Source organism: Pituophis catenifer, unplaced genomic scaffold (assembly GCF_029215685.1).
Source record: "Pituophis catenifer annectens isolate HBS135680 unplaced genomic scaffold, rPitCat1.0.hap2 SCAF_6, whole genome shotgun sequence".
NCBI lineage: Eukaryota > Metazoa > Chordata > Lepidosauria > Squamata > Colubridae > Pituophis > Pituophis catenifer.
The window spans coordinates 5,940,470-5,952,887 of NW_027256886.1; positions in this window are offsets into that span (position 1 = coordinate 5,940,470).

Below are 12,418 nucleotides of genomic sequence, written 5' to 3' on the forward strand. Positions count from 1 at the left end.
CAAAAACTAAATATTTCAGCTACATCAACTGAAAATATGAAAATATGTGATTCTTTTTTGTCCGTTAGTAGTGCTATTCTTCAATGTCCATAACAAAACAAACAAAAGTGCTAGAGTAGGCCCTTCTTCTTCTTCTTCTTCTTCTTCTTCTTCTTCTTCTTCTTCTTCTTCTTCTTCTTCTTCTTCTTCTTCTTCTTCTTCTTCTTCTTCTTCTTCTTCTTCTTCTTCTCCTCCTCCTCCTCCTCCTCCTCCTCCTCCTCCTCCTCCTCCTCCTTCCTCCCTCCCTCCCTCCCTCCCTCCCTCCCTCCGGAAAGCACCAGAAACACCTTATATTATCCTGATCCTTTTGTCATCTCCTCCCCTACCTGGTTCCTCTCTTACAGTGGTGGGTTTTGCTAGACTACAAGTAGTCCTTGATTTACAACTGTTCCTTTAGCAACTGTTCAAAGTACAATCCTAATCCTCCTCCTCCTCCCCCCTCCTCTCTCCTCTTCCTCCTCCAAAAAGAGCCCTTATGTCCATCTATATCAGGGGTGAAATCCTGCAGTTTCTGACAAGTTCTGGGGAACCGGTAGCGGAAATTCTGAGTAGTTCGGAGAACCAGCAAATACCACCTCTGGCTGGTCCCAGAGCGGGGAGGGAATGGGGATTTTGCAGTATCCTTCCCCTGGAATGGGAAGGGAATGGGAATTTTGCAATATCCTTCTCCTGCCACGCCTACCAAGCCACGCCCACAGAACCGGTAGTAAAAAAAAAAAAATTGGATTTCATCACTGATCTATATGCCTGCTCAGGAACATACAAGGGCCTTTTCACGGCGATGTTAACATTTGCGTGGAAGTACCCCTTCGGTTCTTCAAGCAGGGATATGGACAATTGCAAAATACCAGAGAGCTTAGATGCTCCCTTGGCAAAACTCTGAAACTTCAAAGGCTGTTTGTTTACTTAGTTTCCCAAAATGAGCACTTGGAAATCTGCTTTGTCTGAAGAGCAGCCATTTCTTTCTATCCTTGGATTACCCAGTCTAGAGAAGCTCAAGAAGCCCAAGGAGACGCTGATAACAAGTACCGACTCACCTTTCACTATGCATTTAGTGAATCCCCTTGAATTATTTTTCTCCCTGGCTTGTCCTGCGCGGGACTGGGGAAAAAGATTAATCTCTAATTCTCTTGAAGATAGCATGATAATTTAGGTCACCTGGCCGGTAACACTGTAACTTTGGCTGGTCAGAGCGGAGTCTCAGCCATCTACAAAGTGACTGGAAAAGCAAGACATTCTTTTACAGCTGACTTGATCTAAAAAAAAGAGCATTTCTACCAAAATACTCTGATAATAGTTGTTTCCAGCAAGAAACTTACTAACGGCATGTGAATTAAATAGGCTAAGGGAGTGGCCAATTATCCTCAAGCCTTACTCTTGAGTGGACCTCCTCCTCCTGAGTAGCCACTCCTGCCTTTTGGCAGCCCTGCGTGTCCGACCATTGAAGAGAGGCTCCTCCACTTCGCTCTCTCCACTTGAAGGAGCCTCTGGAGGTTCTGAAGGCCCTGGCTGAGTCTCTGCCTCTGGCATCACATCCTCTTCAGCCTCCTCGCTGTCCGACACGAGCGCTGGCTGTGCAGGCTGCTGGTGTGACACCACACCAGCCTCCTCTTCATCGGGATCAGCCACGATCCGCGCAGGCCGCTGGCGAGCCACAACGCTGACTGCTCCCAATGCCAAGTCAAAATGGCAGTTACGATAGGGCAGTTGAGGCTCCTATTAGTCAAAGTTTTGTCCGCACCATTGTGGCATCTTGCCTTTTGTGACCACACCCTGCCCACAGCCCTGATAGCAATAGCACTTAGACTTACATACCGCTTCACAGTGCTTTACAACCTCTCTAAGCAGTTTACAGAGCCAGCCTATTGCCCTCAACAATTTGGGTTCTCATTTTACCTCAGAAGGATGGAACAACATCCTTGTCAAGGTTGATCAAGGTTGATCCTTGTCAACCTTGAGCCGGTCAGGATCGAACTGCTGACAGTCGGCAGAGTAAGCCTGCAATACTGCATTCTAACCACTGCGCCACCATGGCTCCTGATGGATGGCGCACCTCCAGCAGCACCCTTAAAATGTTAAAAACCACCCAGCCCTGGAGAAGAAAGACCGAGCAGCATCTTGTGTGTAGCTAGACAACCTTTGTTGTGTCCTACACACCTCAGTTGGCTCCGGGAGGCATTGCAGCACCAGCTTTTGGAACCAAGCTCATTAGAGCGTGTTTTTCAGCTTCTTGGAAGTTGTGCACTGCGGGAATTAGAGGGAGGGGGCTGGTCTCAAGCAGCTCCAGATTAGGGCCATGCAAAAAAAAAAAAAAAGGGAAATGATTTGAAAAGGACACATTAATTAATCCTCCTTCCCATGACTGAATCTTTGGTAGAAGCTGCCTCAATCCCAGCCAAGTTGCTGATGACGAACCGTTCTAAGGACTTCGTTTGCTGACTGCAGCAGCTTAATCCCCCTTGATTTTTTTTTTCCCCCTGCAAAGGTTTGGGAGGAAGATGCCAAAATCCATTTTATCCTTCTTGTCTGCAATAGGCAGGAAGGAGAAATAGGCGGATCAGCAGTTTGTCCCTGGACCTCCTGCTTTCCCCCTTTTTTTTAAGACATGGAAAAAAGGAATAGGCAGCCTTTTTTTTTTTTTTTTTTTTGATGGGGTATACATTTTTTGGAAGGTAGTTTGTGGTGGCTTTCCTCGCAGAAAGGCGGCCAGGGGGTCCGAGAACTCACTCCAAATGCCTGACATATTGGGCCCTTACAGCAGGGGTGAAATCCAACATTTTTCCCTACCAGTTCTGTGAGCGTGGCTTGGTGGGCGTGGCAGGGGAAGGATATCGCAAAATCTCCATTCCCACCCCACTCTGGGGCCAGCCAGAGGTGGTATTTGCCGGTTCTCCGAACTACTCAAAATTTCTGCTACCGGTTCTCCAGAACCTGTTAGAACCTGCTGGATTTCACCCCTGCCTTACAGGTACTCCTTGTTTAATGTCCCCTCGCTCAGCGATCTGTTGAAGTTACAACAGCACAAATGAGGTGACGTATGATGAGTCCTTGCAATTGCTGATGTTGCAACATCTGCATACTGCATTCTGCATTCAGTTTTGGTCGCCACGATGTAAAAAGGATGTGGAGACTCTGGAAAGAGTGCAGAGAAGAGCAACAAAGAGGATTAGGGGACTGGAGGCTAAAACATATGAAGAACGGTTGCAGGAACTGGGTATATCTAGTTCGATGAAAAGAAGGACTAGGGGAGACATGATAGCCGTCTTCCAATATCTCAGGGGCTGCCACAAATAAGTGGGAGTCAACCTATTCTTCAAAGCACCTGAGGGCAGGACAAGAAGCAATGGGTGAAAACTAATCAAGGAGAGAAGCAACCTAGAAGTAAGGAGAAACTTCCTGACAGAACAATTAATCAATGGAACAACTTGCCTCCAGAAGTTGTGAATGCTCCAACACTGGAAATTTTTAAGAAGATGTTGGATAACCTTTTGTCTGATGTGGTGTAGGGTTTCCTGCCTGGGCAGGGGGTTGGACTAGAAGACCTCCAAGGTCCCTTCCAACTCTGTTATTCTATTCTATTCTATTCTATTCTATTCTATTCTATTCTATTCTATTCTATTCTATTCTATTCTATTCTATTCTATTCCATTCTATCCTATCTCCATGGTCACACATCTGCAGTTTGGGCACTTGGAAACCAGTTTGCAACTATGACAATTGTGACATCTTGCTATCACCATTTATGTCCTTCCCTGACAGTTCAAGGTCATTGGGGAAGCTGGTAGGAGGTAGCAAATGGCGATCACGTGATCACAAGACACTAAGACCGTGCAGACTTCACCTAAAGACTGAGCCCGCTGGAATTGCCATCGTAAGGTGCTGCGGTCCTATGACATCCCATCTTATGCCTGCATTGTTTAGCGATGGAGTTCCTGGTTCCAATTGCTGCTGGTTAAGCGAGGACCGCCGGGAGCAGAAGGCTTCCTAATTTTCAGAGTTCCCTCTAGGAAAACCAATGGTATTGTACTGATTTGAAATTCAGGCTTCAAAACATTTACATTCAGAAATGAGCGAACCCAGTTTCTCCCTTTGCTTTCATCCTTGCTTGCATCCAGGGAGGCTAGATATAAATGCGCTGTGAACGGGAGGACATGGAAGATTTAAGATGGGAATTAGATTGTCCTACTTTCCAACCCTGTTGGACAGGGTGACTCAGTGGCTAAGATGATGAGCTTGTCGATTGAAAGGCCGGTAGTTCAGTGGTTCGAATCCCTAGGGCCGCGTCATGGGGTGAGCTCCCGTTACTTGTCCCAGCTTCTGCCAACCTAGCAGTTCGAAAGCACGTAAAAAAAATGCAAGTAGAAAAATAGGAACCACTTTGGTGGGAAGGTAACAGCGTTTTGTGTGCCTTTGGCGTTGAGTCATGCCGGTCACATTACCACAGAGACGTCTTCGGACAGCGCTGGCTCTTCGGCTTTGAAAAAGAGATGAGCATCGCCCCCTAGAGTCAGGAACGACTAGCACATATGTGCGAGGGGAACCTTTACCTTTACCTTACTTTCCAACTCTGTTGATGATATATAATTGGCAAGTAGTCCTTGATTTATGACCATAATGGAGCCTACGCATTACAATCGTACATTGTGAAGTGGATTATCCACACGACTCACCTGACTTTATGTTTCCTTGCAGCGGTCGGTAAGCAAACACGGTGTTCATTAAGCAAACTCACTGTTTGCTGTCAGATATTTTTGCTGAAAAGTAAAACGCTGGTTTTTGGCAAAAATGTCATAAATTAAGGTCAAGGTAGCCCAAGTCTCTGCAAATGAGTGTAAATGTAAAATGGTTGCCGAGTGCCCGAAATATGGTCACATGACTCGGGGCGGGGGAGGGGGCAGCTGTCAAAACTTCAGAACTGCATGGTAAGTACCTTACGGGGAGGTCCATTGTAACTTTGAATGGTTGCTAAGTGATCAGTCATAAATCAAGGATTACCTATAATGATAAGCAGGGGAGAGGGAGGAATTCTGTGGCAAAATGATTAAAAAGATGATTGTCTAGGATGAAGGCACAAAGTGGGATCTAGGGTGCCCGGAATGCTGCTATGCAACATTTGGTCTTTGTCCAGACTTCCAGGGTGATGCATGCAGAAGAAGCTTCATGGTCAAAATGGGAAGGAGATAAGAGCTCTGGTGGCACAGTGGTTAAAAGTTCAGTATTGCAGGCAAAATCTGTCCACAGCCTGGAGTTTGATCCTTAGAGGTTCAAGATTGACTCAGCCTTCCATCCTTCCAAGGTGGGTAAAATGAGGACCCAGATTGTTGGGGGCAAATAGGCTGACTCTGTAAACTGTTTAGAGAAGGCTGTAAAAGCACTGTAAAGCCGTATATAAGTCTAAGTGCTATTGCTATTCCATTTAGTCTTCAGAAAGATTTTCCAAGAGCCATGGTGGCGCAGTGGTTAGAAGGTAGTATTGCAGGCTAACTCTGCCCGCTGCCAGGAGTTCAATTCTTACAGGTCAAGGTTGACTCAGCCTTCCATCCTTCCGAGGTGGGTAAAATGAGGACCCAGATTGTTGGGGGCAAATAAGATGACTCTGTAAACTGCTTAGAGAGGGCTGTGAAGCACTGTGAAGCGGTATATAAGTCTAAGTGCTATGGCTATCATTGCCAGAGGCTGAATGGCACGCGGCAGCTCTCCCTGCGGCCAGCACCCTTCAGCCCTGGACCCAATGTTGGGATTCAGCCGGTTCGCACCACTTTGGGAGAACTGGTTGTTAACTTTCTGAGCAGTTTGGTGAACTGGTTGTTGGAAGAAATCTTAAGGGCAAAGAACCGGTTGTTAAATTATTTGAATCCCACCACTGCCTGGACCTCAGTGGAGCCTTAGATCTCACCTGCTTACCTGCCCTTGGCTTCTACCCTAACCTTGGACCCTTCATTGCTCCTTGCTGCCCTCCCAAGCGAGATTTCGGCTGCCCCTGCATCTCATCTCTGCTGCATCTGCTTCTTATTAAGCTCTGTGTGTAACCAGGCCAAGAGCAGCCTGGAAAGCAATTTTGCTCGGGGCAGGGGCTCCGTATTTGAAATAGGCCGGGGTTTCGTCTTGAATGTGCCCCAGCCAGCTGAGCAGATCCAGAGAGGCTATGCGGTTAATAACAGTTTGAGTTCATGGAAAGATTTCTTTTTTTTTTTCTTGCTGGAGAAGTTGGCAGGATCTTTTCCTCGCCTGCAGCTTTTTTCTCCGCGGGTTGCCTGCTCGTCGGCCGTGGTCTGACTTTCTCCTCAAAGGCCCCTTGAGAAGATCCCTTCCAGCCCGGCTTCCCTACAACACACCCGGTTCAGATCAATTAGAGAACCTGTTTGTCTCAAACTTGGCAACTTGGAGATGTGTGTGCGTCTGTGTGGACTTCAACTCCCAGAATTCCCCAGCCGGCATTGAATTAGAGGCCTAGCAGATGCGCCCCGACCACCCGTGAAGTGAATCCGATGGGTTTATCTTAGGGCTTAATGTCATGTGTGAAAACCCGTGGATTGAATAAACATTTTACGTGAATGCAGCCCTGGTGTCTTTCAAAAGTCCAACTGCAACATCTCTTGATCTGCCTTCCTTATTTAAATCTGGAAGGGAGGCAATGTTCTTGCAATCACAGGCTGACCTATAATTCAAGTTTTTTTTTTGGCTGCATGAGGATTGCCACCAATGGCATCATTTGAGGCAGGGGTCTCCAACCTTGCCAACTTTAAGCCTGGCGGACTTCAACTCCCAGCTTTGCTAACTGGGGAATTCTGGGAGTTTATTTTATTTTATTAGTCATATTTCTATGCCGCCCACTCTCGGAGGACTCTGGGCGGCTTACACCAAAGACAGTATATTAAATAGCATATTGCCCCCTAACAATCTGGGTCCTCATTTTACCCACCTCGGAAGAATGGAAGGCTGAGTCAACCTTGAGCGGGTGAGATTTGATCCTCTGATCTGCTGAACTAGCAGTCAGCTGAAGTAGCTGCAGTACTGTACCGTAACCACTGCGCCACCTCGGCTCATGTTGAAGTTGGCAAGGTTGGAGACCCCTGATTTGAGGGGTTCTGGGGAGGAGTGAACTGAAAGCCCCCATTTTGGCCCTTGATTGTGTTACCCAAACAAAGGGTCTCAACTGGATTTGGGAATGAATTTTCAAGGATGATTGCAGAACAAAATATCTACAAGTAGTCCTTGACTTTCGACCACAAAAGAGCCCCAAATGTTTTTATCACTGAGACGGTTGTTAAGTGAATTTCCCCCCCCATTTTACATCCTTTCTTGCTACTATTGTTAAGTGAATCACTGCAGTTGTTAAGTTAATAACATGTCGTTAAGTGAATCTGGCTTCCCCATTGGCTTTGGTTCAGGGGTGAAATCCAGCAGGTTCTGGAGAACCGGTAGCGGAAATTTTGAGTAGTCTGGAGAACCGGCAAATACCACCTCTGGCTGGCCCCAGAGTGGGGTGGAAATGGAGAATTTGCAGTATCCTTCCCCTGCCATGCCCACCAAGCCACGTCCACCAAGCCAGACCACACCACACCACACCCACCAAGCTGTGCCCACAGAACTGGTAGTAAACAAATTTGAATTTCACCACTGCTTTGGTTGTCACAAGGTCTCAAAATGGGGGCAGTGAATCCTGATAAACACAGGAAAAATGTGGGAAAAGAGTTCACAAGATCCAACTCGGTTGAACTAACGATCATAGATGCATAGAATTATGCACTTGGAAAGGATTCAACAACCATCCAATCAGCTCTCTGTCATGTGCAGGAAAACTCTTGAAAGCGGTGCTTCCCAAATCTGCATAAATTCCCTAAAATTGGGTTAAAAAATGGCTTTTCTTTGAGTAACGACGTAGGGCCAATTACCTGTCGCAACAGAGATGTTTACATTGATTCAAAGGTGGCCATGTGTACTAACATTGATTTCAATATTCCTCCAGGTTTCTCTGTCCAATGAGTTCCACCCATTGCATCTTATCCTGTCCTCGGGAACAAATTGACCCCCTCTTCCCTATGGCAGTCCTTCAAATATTGGACGATGGCTATCATGTCTCCCCTTAGCCTTCGCTTCATTAGGCTAAACATAACTACCACATTTTTTGGAGTATAAAATGCATCTTTTTCCCCCCTAAAAGGGGGTGAAAATTTAGGTGCGTCTTATACACCGAATGTAGCCCCGCCCACCCACTGGCCCCCACCCCTTGGCCTCTGCCTTGCAGCAGTTACCTCCTTACAAGCAAACAGCAAGAAAAAACAGCTCCTTTCAGCTTTAGCACAGCCTAATTAGCATGGCCTCCCGACTCTCAGCTGATTTGCTCTCAGCTGTTTTGCGCAGGGCTCTGCTGCTTGCTGCAAGGAGGTAAATTGCTGGAGCAGATTTTTTTTTTCCTTGTGCTAATCAAGCTATGATGAAAACGAAAATGAAAGTAAAGCAGGCTGTTTGCTGTTTGCTGCAACGAGGCAAAATTGCTCAGAGGCAGAGGGAGATTTTCTTCTTTTCCTCACCAAAAAAAGTAGATGCGTCTTATACTCCGGTGGTGCATCTTATACTCCGAAAAATACAGTAGTTCCCTTAGTTGTTCATTATACAATTTAGCTCCAAAATCATCAAAACCTTTATTAACACTAGCAATAGCACTTAGACTTATATAGCGCTTCACAGCCTTTTGTAAGTGGTTTACAGAGTCAACATATTTGCCCCCAACAATCTGGGTCCTCATTTTACCAACCTCGGAAGGATAGAAGGCTGAGTCAACCTTGAGCCGGTCAGAATCGAACTGCTGGCAGTGGGCAGAGTTAGCCTGCAATACTGATTTCTAACCTCTGCACCACCAGGGTTCTTCTCTGCACTGTTTCGAGGGCCTCAGCATCTTTACTGTATCGTGGTGACCAGAATTGGACACGTTATTTGAAGTGTGCCCTTACTAGTGCAGTATAGAGTGGTATTATTCTTGATATTCTTGATTCTTGTTTTTGACGATATCTCTCTGTTGATGCAGCCTGGGATTGCATTGGCAAACTGCTGGCTCAGATGTAAGGGGTGGTCCATCAGAGCACCTAGATATCTCTCACAGGCACCACTGTTGAGCCAGGTGCCACTTCTTCTATACCTACAGTGGCACAGTGGTTAGAGTGCAGTAGCCACAGTGGCGCAGTGGTTAGAGTGCAGTACTGCAGGCTACTTCTGCTGCCTGCCGGCTGCCTGCAATTTGGCAGTTCAAATCTCACCAGGCTCAAGGTTGACTCAGCTTTCCATACTTCCCAGGTGGGTAAAATGAGGACCCAGATTGTTGGGGACAACACGCTTACCCTGTAAACCGCTTAGAGAAGGCTGTAAAGCGGTATATAAGCCTAAGTGCTATTGCTATGCATCTGGTTTTTCCTGCCTAAGTGCAGGACCTTAATTTTTCTCTCCCATGGACTGCACCTTGTTGGATAGGGGCCAATGCTCATGTCTGCCAAGAACCTTCTGACTCTTGAATCTATCTTCTGAAGGGAGGGGAAGGATACTGTAAAATCTCCATTCCCACCCCACTCCAGGGGAAGGATACTGTAAAATCTCCATTCCCTCCCCAATCCAGGGGAAGGTTACTGCAAAATCCCCATTTCCTCCCAATCAGCTGGGACTTGGGAGACAGAATAGATGGGGGCGGGGCCAGTCAAAATTTTTACTACCGGTTCTCCGAACTACTCAAAATTTCTCCAGAACTGGCCAGAACCTGCTGAAACCCACCTCTGATGCTCTCCTTCTGCAGGCAGAAGAGACCAAATCTCAGCTCCATGATCCCATCAGAATTTCTGAGCGAGGCTCAACAAGAGCCATTTTCAGCCAACCCAATTTTCAATCGTCCTCCTGGGTGAAAAATGTAGAACCGAGCCTCTGCCTTTAATGTGGTAATAACACAAAGCCCACTGATGGAAAACCATGAAAGATAGCATAGGGCAGCTCCCCTCCCCCACACCTTTATCTCCAGCAGCCGGGGACACTAAATCATAGAGTCCATCTCTTATCAGGTGAGGGGTGTGGGCCCTTCCCCTCCGTGGGTGCAAGACTGCGAAGCAGATGGATTGACCTCCTCCGCGAGGTTCCTTACTCAGAAAATTGGCAAAGGGACAGGGTAAACCGTCTGCTCGGTTAATGCCACCGGCCGAACAGCAGAAGAGGAACAATGTAGGGATTTATTAGGCCTCGGGAATAGGGGGTGGGGGTGACTGAAGAAGCCGAGGCTTTGGAGAGTCCATAAATTGCTGCATTTTTTCCCACTGACTCCAACCGTCTCCTGTGGCATCAATAAATTCTGATGACAGCTCTTAACATGCTACAGTAGCTCTATCGTGCAGCACGTTCATTTATTAAAGGAATCAAAGTGACTCAAGTGACAGCTTCGTGTCACCCCATCCTACTGCATTGATTACAATCTCTCCACCCCCTCCCCCACTCGCCTCCCCCAAGTCCTAGGGGCCAGATTGCAAGCTGTCCTCAGAGAAGGTGGGAGGACGGAGAGTCAGGGAAGGGCCCATCTAAACTTCTAGGGTTTAATTAGCTTGAGACGACCTGGGACAGTCAGCCACGATATAAAACTGGCGTTCTCAGATGTTGGGTGGGCTTCTATAAAAAGACGGAGAGGTCATTAAAGCACCTTAGTGGCACCCATCCAGGAGTCTCACAGCGGTCCCCTTATAAGGGGTTATTAGCCAAATATTATGGGATAGGAGATAAGATCAGAAGAGAGGGTCTGGCGGAAAGGCATTGTCAGCAGAAATGGGGGGAAAGAAGCAGCAGATTGGGGGGCATGAGACCAATATAGGTAATCCTCGACTTACGACCACAATTGAGGGAAGTTGTTATGTGAATTCCCCCCCCCCATTTTACAATCGTTCTTGCCCCAGTTGTTAAGTGAATCACTGCAGCTGTTTTTTTTTTTATTTTGATTTATATGCCGCCCTTCTCCGGAGACTCAGGGCGGCTTACAATGCGTTAAGCAATAGCCTTTATACTTTTGTATATTTTATACAAAGTCAGCTTATTGCCCCCACAAACTGGGTCCTCAATTTACCTACCTTAGAAAGGATGGAAGGCTGAGTCAATCTTGAGCCTGGCGAGATTCGAACTTACTTTAATTGCAGACAGCTGGTATTAAATTACAGTGCCTTTGTCTGCAGAGCTATCCAGGCTCTGTTAAATTAGTAACACGGTTGTTAAGTGAATCTGGCTTCCCCGTGGACTTCGCTTGTCAGAAGGTGATCACAGGACCTAGGGACACTGCAACGGTCATAAGTAGGAGTCAGTTGCCCAGTGTCTGAATTTTGAATCACGTGACCGCAGGGAGGCTGCAACGTTGCAGCATCCCCATGGTCACGTGCAGTGGTGGGTTGCTCCCAGTTCGCACCGGTTCACAAGAACCGGTAGTAAAAATTTGTAGTAGTTTGGAGAACTAGTAATAACATTGGCTGGCCATGCCCCAGAACCTGTCCCTGGCCTGGTTGCCACTCGCTTATCCCACCTACCTCATCAGAGGCTTTTTTTTTTTTTAACTTTTAAAAGCATTTTATCTACAACCTCCGGCGAAAAGGTTGTAAAAAAGTGCTTTCAAAAAGGCTCTGATGATCCCAGCTGAGTTGCCTGATCGTCAGAGGCTTTTTTTCTTTTAAATGCCTCTGCCGATCAGGAAACTCAGCTTGGATCGTCAGGCATCGTCTTGGATTGTCAGCTTGGTTCGTCAAACTCAGCTTGACGATCAGGCAACTCAGCTTGGATCGTCAGAGGCATTTAAAAGAAAAAAAGCCTCTGATGATCGCGCAGATCAGCTGGGCATGGGGGGGGGCAGGGATTTTTGCTACCGGTTCTCCGAACCACCCACCTCCATCGCTACCGGATCGGGTGATCCGGTCCGAACCAGGAGCATTTCACCCCTGATTTGCACTCTACGTTAAGCTACACCAGAGCCACAAAGAAGCAGGAAGGCAGATGCTTTGGCGCGCAATGCATTTTTTTTCCTACTGAAGCCAAAACGGCACATCGGCAATTTGGCATTTCCTGATGAACTCCGCACGCACGTTGAGGGTTGCAGAGACCCGTGCATTGCGAGCCAATGACGTTGCCTGGGAGTATCGGAGTCGGGATAAAATTTCCAGACATCCCAAGCTAGCCTGGATATTATAGAAATTTATTGTCCTGTCTGGACTTTAGGACAATCCATTTCCTCTACGTAGAATGTCTGAGCATAAAATGGGATAGAATGTCGTAGCACTTTGGCGCGCAGCCCGAACTTTTACTGTTGTTCTTCCTCTCTATCGAAGTTGCTGCTGGTGCAAGGGATGGGGGGAACCGAGTGTCTTTGTTCCCCGTA